Consider the following 9564-nt stretch of genomic DNA (forward strand, 5'->3'; position numbering starts at 1 on the left):
CCGGAGAGAGAGAGAGAGAGAGTGATAAGGGGTATGAAACACTCTCCCCGCGGGCAACCCGAGGTTTTCCACCGGGCTCCCACAGCGGGGCCCGGGCCTCCTCCCTCCCGCCCGCCATCTTGGGCACCATTACACAGCAGAATATAAAAGAGGGGAGATGAGAGTCATCGACCCGCCCACACTCTTCACCCCCCCCGGGGGAGGTGGAGGGAGAAAGAAGCAGTTTGGGAAGCGGTCAACTCAGCAATGGTGCTCCCTTGTCTCTCACTCTCTCCCCCTTCTCACCTTTAAAACAAAACAACACAAGGGCGACCGCCATGTCACAAAAGGCGGGGGAAGGTGATCTTCCTTCCCTCCCCCCAACACATACATCCCATTAAAACCAGACAACCAGCCTCCCCTCTGTACAAACAACGCCGCTTTAACGACGTTGCCCCCCTTTAAAATGAAGGGGGGCTTCATTTTAAAGCCTCGCCAAAAGAGATAGTTTTAAAATTAAGAGATTGAAATATCCTGAAGGGATTTTTTTATTTTTTTTTGCCCCCCCACCCCGTTGTTTGCATATGTTTTGTTTTTAAATAAAGGGGGGATTTATTAGGACGGGGTCGGCCTGCGCCGGGGGACGGTTTAACCGGCGATTGATTTTGGAATTTAGTTTAAAAATCCAGCTCAAGCTTCCATTTCCTAACGGCCGCCGCAGCCGCCAACTCGACGGCTGATTGGCTGCCGCCGGTCACATGACCCCCGCAGCCTCCCCTCGCCGGCAACTTCGCCCCTGAAATCAAACCCCTCGCCTCACCTTCGCCGCCGCGGAGACGCCGCCTGCGCCTCGGCCGCCTTCTCTCCCGTCCCCTGCGTCGCGCCCGGCTCCGGCAGCTCGGTTTCAGCCGCGTTTTTTCCTCCATTTTCCCACAAAATGTTAACAAAAGAAAATCTCCGGCTACGTCAGCGCTCGCCCCGCAGGCGCCCGCCCATTGGCCGCCGCGCGTCACGTGGCGCGCGCCCGCCGTTTAAACACTTCTCCTTCGCCCCCGCCGGCTTTTTTCCGGCTTTCCTCCCTCGAAATGCAAGAGTGACATCGCGATGCATCGACTCCCGTGAGTATCGGGTCTGCAGCGGCGGCGTTTACACGTTCTTTAACCCTCTCGGGTGTCTCGACTGTGATGGCGGCTTCGGGTTAATGTCGGCGTGGTCCGGCTCGGCGTCGCACTGCGCATGTGCGGAGAGAGGAGGAAGGGAGCGGGCAGGGCTGTGCGCACGCGCACTCGCCCCCTTCCCCTTCCCCTTGTCCTCATGGACTTGCTCTCACACCTTTGTTTCTATGTTTAGCAGGGTTTCGGGCCATGCACGCAACCTTTTTGCTGCAAAGTTAAGAGCTAGGCACAAAACACGTTCAGTGTGGAGCTGAGCGCAATTTGCATACGCTGTACACAGGCAGAAAGTGGCTCATTCAACACCCGCAGTGCCAAAAATATTGCACTAAAAATGTCTGACAAAACAAAACTGTTTAGCAAAGATAGGACTGAAAAGGTACATTTTCCACCAAGGAGAACACAAACTGAAAATGATATGCTGAACGTTAAATCTAATGCATGATTAATTAAGTGTAAAGTAAGTAAAAATTTAAAAAATTGTAATGACCTAGAATATGCAAGCTTAACATTTAACATCTGCTGAATGAATCAATAACAGCGAGCATAGGATATACACATGGTTTGAAACCTCCATTTCTCATTTCCCAAAGTCATTCAGCGACTCCACACAAACTGCAGCTGAAAACATGTTGAGGGACCAAGTTAGGATCTAAAGTCACTGGGAGAATCACTATCCAGTGCTATTTTTAAAATGTTAAAACAATTAAGAGTACATGTGGATTGAGAGCAGTGGACATGGTTGCTGGTGAATCTTCCTCTTCATTAGTTATGTGAATAAAAACACGGAGCACTCAAATGGTTTTGTTTAGAAGATAGTGTGAAAATAGGCCCTTCGGCCCACCAAGTCTGCACTGACCAGCGATCCCAGCTCACTAACACTATCCTACACACACTAGGGACAATTTGTAATTTACAGAAGCCAATTAACTTACAAACCAACACTTCTTCGGAATGTTGGAGGAAACACACCTGGTCATGGGGAGAATGTACAAACTCCGTACAGACGGCACCCATATTCAGGATCAACCTGTATCTCTGATGCTGTAAGGCAACAAATCTACTGCTGCGCCACCGTACTGCCCTAGATGGGTGTATGGGTGACGTTTCGGGTTGAGATCTTCAGACTCGACCCGAAACATCACTCATTAAAACGCTCCAGAGAAGCTGCCAGCCCCGCTGAGTTATTTTGGTATATGCACTTTGCGTCTATCTTCAGAGTACTCAAATTGATGGACTCTAATGAGAGTTAGAACCACAAATTGGTTGCAGCACGGAGGGAGGCCATTTCGCCCATCATGTCTGGGCACTGACAAAAAAAACAAACAGAGTGCTGCAGTAACTCAGCAGCTCAGGCAGCATCTGTGGAGTGCAAGGAAAGGTGACGCCTCCAGTGATGCTACCTGACCAGCTGAGTTACTCCAGCACTTTGTGGGGGTTTTTGTTACCCTGCAAATTCTTTCAGCAGCATATCCAGCTCCAGTTTAAATCTGCAGTGCAGTACATTTTAGATCCCAAACCACTCAAATGTGCTTCTAAAAAAATCTTTAGGTATTTTTGGTTCTTTTGTCAATCAAGTCTCTCCTTCCCCAGCATACTACTTGCTAATGTGAGGCTATAGATAACAAGCTGGATGAACTTAAGTATAGAAACAAAGGTGCAGGAGTAGGCCATTTGGCCCTTTGAGCAAGCACCACTATTCAATATGCACATGGCTGATCATCTTTATAAAATCAGCACCCCGTTCCTGTTTTCCCCCATATCCATTGATTCCTTTAGCTCTAAGAGCTAAATCTAACTCTCTCTTGCCCATTAAAGCCAGACTAACCTATGTTGGAGAATTGAGAGACTGCTACATGCTCTTTCACAGTCATTGCTCACCCCTGATATGTCTGATTGTGCCATTTGTCCCAAGAGTTTCTCCCTTCACCAGATGGAACACACAGCGTCTTCAGGCAAGGTTAGAGGCAGAGGGGTCTGCTTCCTAATCAACACCTCGTGGTGCCAAGATATGGCTGTCCTGGCGAGCTCATGCTCCCCGGATCTGCAATATATAACAGTAAAGTGCCACTCCTACTACTTGCTGTGGGCAAGATCCACCTCAGCTATCCTGACAATAGTCTGTATTCCTTCCTATGCTGATGTTAAGCTTATTCTGAATGAACTGTACTCCGTTAAAAAATAGTCTTGAGCCAAAACACCGCCAGTTATTTAATCATTCCAACCTCAAGTGTACTACCAAAATAATCTCAGAATCCCAGAACACCCTCGACCACTGGTACACATCCATAAAAAGCACCTACCGTTCCATTCCATGACCAAATTGCAGGAAATTTGATCATCTAACTGTGCTTCTACTCCCTGTCTACAAATAGAAACTGAAATGGGAGGATCCGGTAGAGAAAGTCGTTTCGTGCCAGTCTGGGGAAATGGATGACATCCTATGCGACTGATGGGAGTCAGTGGACTGGTCCATAGAGAATCTTCGGCCAGCTTGAATGAGTATGGCACTGCAGCGACATTCAACACTGGTGAATGTAAGGATGATTTCTTAGCCCTCTACCATATTCCTTATACACACACACACTTGTGCAGCCAAATACTAAACCACCTCAATTTACAAGTTTGTAGATGACACCAACGTAGTGGGCCGGATATCGCATAATGACAGAGGAGATTGAGAACCAAGTTACTTGGTGCCCAAAGAATAACCTCTCCATCAATGTCAGCAAGACAATGGAAATAGTGATTAACCTCAGAAAGGGAAGCAGTACACACATCCCAGTCTACATTGATGGTGCTAAAATGGAGATGGTTGAAAGTTTCAAGTTCCTGGGAATAAATATCAGCAGAATCTTACTAGACTCGCCTCATCGAAACTAAGAAAGCACACCATCACCTCTTCTTTCTTAGAAGACTTAGGAAGTTCGGCAAGTCCCCAAGTACACAAAATAGCTGCTGGGTTTATAAATATAAATATAAACCCAGCAGCTATTTTGCTAAAGGTTCCTACACATGCCAGTCTTGCATACAATAAGCAGATAATATGTTTCCTCAGATATACTTTGTGAGGGTTGATGTTGGCTGGAACTCCAGGGGTAAATTGCCACAGGTCCACATGGAGTGGAATGCAATCTTTCATAATGAGCCCTCAATTTAACCGGGCATCTAAAAGTGCAACACTCCTTCATTAGGAAAGGATGAGATGGGTGAGAGCAAACGGGACATGCTCAGGAAGGCATCTTGGTTGGCATGGCATGGAGAATTTTGTCTAAAGAGCCTGTTTCCTTGCTGTACAACTCTGACTATTGTGTTGGAGTATCACCCTATGCTTTTGTGTACTGGAAACTAGTACATGGCACCATGCACCCATTGTTTAGTTTGGTTTAGTTTAGTTTGGAGCTATGGTATGGAAACATGGCCTTTAGCCCACTGAGTCCACGCCGACCAGCAATCTCCACACACTAGCGCTATCCTACATACATTAGGGAAAATTTTACAACTATATCAAGCCAATTAGCCTACAAACTTGCACGTCTTTGGAGTATGGGAGGAAACCGGAGATCTCAAAGAAAACCCACGCAGGTCACGGGAAGAACGCACAAACACCAAACAAACAGCACCCGTGGTCAGGGTCAAAGCCGAGTCTCTGGCGCAGTAAGGCAGCAGCTCTACCGCTGCGTCCCTGTGCCGCTCTGAATATGTGGCTGCTGAATATGAAGCACGTCGTGAACAGTGGTCCCCCGTAGAGTGTAGGGGAGAATGGCGGCCAGAGGTTTACACTACATGACCTCTGCAGTGTTCAATGAAACTGTCCCTTTACTGCAGGCCAGCCCGGGGGTGTGGACCGCTCGGAAAGGCCCATCTGGCTGGGAGTTCAGGCACAGCTGTTTCCCAGCATACTACAGAGAGCAGGATGCTGACAACTTTGGTTTCTGTCGACTACTATGTTCCCCCAGTGCACTGCCTTGAGCTTCAACTGAGTGCTTTAGATGGGCTCCCATGTTCCTCTTAACCCTACATTTCCTTCAACAATGCATAACACTCCCCTCACCAACACAAACTTTTATGAATTGTTGTCAGTGGAGCAATGGATGATGAAGCTTACGAAAATCTCTTCACCATTCATGAATTCTCTGACCACGTAACTCTCCATCACACAAGGTTAACTAAGGACACAGTGGTCCATAGATCAGCTGGGAATTTGGGTGGAGCAAATTCCAATGACAGGTGGAGTGTTGATGTGGAGAGAGAGTACAGAGAAGGTTCACCAGACTGATTCCTGGGATGTCAGGACTTTCATATGACTGGATAGACTCGGCTTGTACTCGCTATAATTTAGAAGATTGAGGGGGGATCTTATAGAAACTTACAAAATTCTTAAGGGGTTGGACATGCTAGAATCAGGAAGATTGTTCCCGATGTTGGGGAAGTCCAGAACAAAGGGTCACAGTTTAAGGATAAAGGGGAGATCTTTTAGGACTGAGATGAGAAAAACATTTTTTTACACAGAGAGTGGTGAATCTCTGGAATTCTCTGCCACAGAATGTAGTTGAGGCCAGTTCATTGGGTATATTTAAGAGGGAGTCAGATGTGGCCCTTGTGGGTAAAGGGATCAGGGGGTACGGAGAGAAAGCAGTTACAGGATACTGAGTTGGATGATCAGCCATGATTATTTTGAATGGCGGTGCAGGCTCGATGGGCCGAATGGCCTACTCCTGCACCTATTTTCTATGTTTCTATGAACCCTCACCAACTTCTACAGATGCGCCACAGAAAACATGTTATTGAGATGCCTCACGGCCTGTTTTAGGAACAGTTCCATCCAACATACCAGAAATTGCAGAGACGTGTGGATATAGCACACAAACCTGCTTCCCTTCCATCGACTCCATCTGCACCATATTGCTCAGCAAGACCACCAGCATAATCAAGGACCAGCCTCATCCCGGACACTCCCTCTTCTCCCCTCTTCCATCAGACAGGTGATACCAAAGTTTGAAAACGCAAAAACCTCCAGATTCAAGGACAGTTTCTTCCCAGCTTTTTCCATGCTGTACCTGCATGCTTACTTTCAGTGACTGATGTCTATATTCAATGTTATACCTTTACACTAAATGTTGTACTCTTTACCCTTTATCTTTTTCACTGTGGACGGCCTGATTGTATTTATGTACAGACACTCACCAACTTACACAATGGGTGACTTACATAAGATCGCTCTTATGTAACCAATCTGTACTTAGTCATCATCGCAGATGGTAATTTCCACAACTCTGCACAATCACTCATCGGAAACAAGCCAGCAATGGTGGTGGTGCTTACCCAGAAGGCCACGCGCCACAGAAAGTGCCCCAATGGCGAGACAGACCACAAGCCGGCAATGGCGGCAGTATTTACCCAGAAGGCTGCGCGCCACAGTGAGTTCCCCTTCAGCAAGACGGTGAACCCGACTTACATAAAATCCAATTTACGTAAGGGTTCTCGGAACATGACACTTGCATAAGTCAGAGAGTGCCTGTATCTACTTTTTTTGGACTGGATCGCACACAAACAAAAGCTTTTCCCTGTATCTCGTTACATGTGACAATAACAATAAACTAAACTAAACCCTCATTCTATTGCCTTCCACCAGTGGTAGCAGTTTCTCTATATCTAGCTGTCTACACCCTTCATGATTTTACATATGTTTTTGATCTCTTTGCACCCTCTGTCCCAAGGTACTGAGACAAACCCAAGACCATGAGCGCAACTATGTGATGAAGACTAGTTTGCCGGGAAGAAATCCTAGACACTCAGCACCTGTACTGAGGCAAAGAGTAAGTGGCCCGAGCAATCCTGAGACATCAGAACCTCTATCTGCCCACGAGCACACACTTACTTCAGAGACCGCCTGAGTTGCCTCTTCATGCTCATAGTTGAGCTGCCAGGAAGAAACCTGAGTCTGCCAGCGCCTCCTCATGAGGCAAGGGTGAACTGCAAGAAGAAGCCTGAGATCGTCATGCCACCTCCTTCTGACCAGTAAGCTGCTGGGACAAGACCGAGATATGCCAGCATCGTTGTACATGCACTCTAATGGTGAGGGACAGCATCCATCTGCGGTCCTGGACTTTCTTACCACTGTAAATAAAATATATCACGTAAGTTCACCCAACTGCGAGTGACGGTGTGGTCACTGCTGAACCCGGCATCATCCCCCGATACCACAGTGCATTGAAATGAAGGACCTTGCGTTCCAAAGGGAATTGAAGGGTAGTTTAGAAAAATGGCGCTGAGGTAGAAGCTCAAATATAATCATGCATGGTGGAGCTAACTCATAGGGTTGTGTGAGATAGACACAAAATGCTGGAATAACTCAGTGGGACAGGCAGCATTTCTGGAGGGAAGGAATGGGTGACATTTTGGATGGACGGGTCTCGACAGAGCTCCAGAGATCAGAGTTTGACCCGAATCTCAGGTGCTGTCTATGGAGATTACACAACTCCCTGTGGGTTTCCTCCAGGTGTTCCGTTTTCCTCCCACATCTGCAAGTTTCCTGATGATGTTGACCCTTGCTTTCAGGTTTTCAGCCACCCACTTCAGGCGTTCACGATAGGTGAGGGTGCGATCCAGGGTGACTCCGAGGTCCTTGGGGAATTCTTCATACTTCACCGGCTTACCACAAAAAAACACTTGGAGCTTTGCATTAGCGAGCTGATTGCTGAGGTGAAAAGCAGTGACAGTTGTCATAGATGGGTTAGGGCGAAGTCGCCAGAAGGTGATATACTCCTCCATCCCCTTCAAGACTTGGGTTAGCACTCTGCTGATATCCTCAAGGGCAGCTCCCTAGTAGGCGAGGGCAAGGTCATCTGCATATGCAAACTTCTTAGACGAGGTAGTTGGCATGTCACTCACCTAAATGTTGAAGAGTAGCTTGTTGCTGCTGTATGCCACCAAAAATACAGCATTGCTACTTACTTGAGTTACGATCTATATGATTTCTGTGTTCTTGAAGAATCTTGCTCCAATGACATCTTCATTGCTACTGTGAGGATTGGGGATATCACTGTCACAAATGTATAGACATCCTGGTAAATCTCATCTGCACTCTCTCCAGTGCAATCATGTCTTTTCAACTGCACACATCATTACATGGCAGCGCAATGGCAGAGCTGGTACAGCTGTTACCTCACAGTGCCAAAGACCCAGTTTCGATTCTGATCTTGGGTGCTGTCTATGTGGAGTTTGCACATTCTCCCTTTGAATGCGTGGAAATTCCCCTGGGTACACTGATTTACTCCCTCGTCCCAAAGATATGAGGATTTGTAAGTTATTTGGTCTATGTAAACCTTCCCTAACGTATGGGTAGTGGTTGAGAAAATGGGATAGCATAGAACTAGCAAGTTTCCTGATGATGTTGACCCTTGCTTACAGGTTTTCAGCCAAATAGATAGCATAGAAATAGATAACATAGAACACCCAGACACAAGGAACTGCAGATGCTGGTTTATGAAAAAAAATCAAAAGTGCTTGACTAACACAATGGGTCAGGCAGCATCTCTGGGGGACATGATAGGTGACGTTTCAGATTAGGACCCTTCTTCAGAATCTATTGCAAATTCACTCCAGAACTAGCATGAACTGGTAATCGATCGTCACAGTGAACAGGGTGTGCCGATGGGATATTTCCATGCTATATCTTTGAACTAAACGCCTCAACTTTTAGATACCTAATCTATGGAGTATATTGCATGTTTAGAGAAATTGTTAATACTCCTCTTATAACCATATAACAATTACAGCACGGAAACAGGCCATCTCGACCCTTCTAGTCCGTGCCGAACACGTATTCTCCCCTAGTCCCATATACCTGCGCTCAGACCATAACCCTCCATTCCTTTCCCGTCCATATAACTATCCAATTTATTTTTAAATGATAAAAACGAACCTGCCTCCACCACCTTCACTGGAAGCTCATTCCACACAGCCACCACTCTCTGAGTAAAGAAGTTCCCCCTCATGTTACCCCTAAACTTCTGTCCCTTAATTCTCAAGTCATGTCCCCTTGTTTGAATCTTCCCTACTCCCAGTGGGAAAAGCTTATCCACGTCAACTCTGTCTATCCCTCTCATCATTTTAAAGACCTCTATCAAGTCCCCCCTTAACCTTCTGCGCTCCAAAGAATAAAGCCCTAACTTGTTCAACCTTTCTCTGTAACTTAGTTGCTGAAACCCAGGCAACATTCTAGTAAATCTCCTCTGTACTCTCTCTATTTTGTTGACGTCCTTCCTATAATTAGGCGACCAAAATTGTACACCATACTCCAGAATTGGCCTCACCAGTGCCTTGTACAATTTTAACATTACATCCCAACTTCTATACTCAATGCTCTGATTTATAAAGGCCAGCACACCAACAGCTTTCTTTACCACCA

The 9564-nt window shown here is 46.6% G+C and overlaps 1 protein-coding gene and 1 long non-coding RNA gene across 4 annotated transcripts in view; one reads left to right on the forward strand and one right to left on the reverse strand.

Annotated features, from left to right (window-relative positions):
- LOC116990175 (bromodomain-containing protein 2-like) overlaps window positions 1-973 on the reverse strand; it is a 23433-nt gene extending 22460 nt beyond the window's left edge. Inside the window, exon 1 of one of the 3 annotated variants that reach the window (XM_033047726.1) lies at window positions 800-973. The gene's annotated coding sequence lies outside the window, so the exon portion shown is untranslated. The remainder of the gene's footprint in view (window positions 1-799) is intronic. The other 2 variants (XM_033047725.1, XM_033047723.1) reach the window with 2 other exon arrangements.
- LOC116990176 lies at window positions 963-7305 on the forward strand. Its single transcript, XR_004416455.1, has 3 exons — window positions 963-1097; window positions 3527-3688; window positions 6872-7305. It is a non-coding gene; the product is annotated as an uncharacterized LOC116990176 (long non-coding RNA).
- The last annotated feature ends 2259 nt before the right edge of the window (window positions 7306-9564 follow it).

The sequence above is a fragment of the Amblyraja radiata genome, chromosome 30, assembly GCF_010909765.2.
Source record: "Amblyraja radiata isolate CabotCenter1 chromosome 30, sAmbRad1.1.pri, whole genome shotgun sequence".
Taxonomy (NCBI): domain Eukaryota; kingdom Metazoa; phylum Chordata; class Chondrichthyes; order Rajiformes; family Rajidae; genus Amblyraja; species Amblyraja radiata.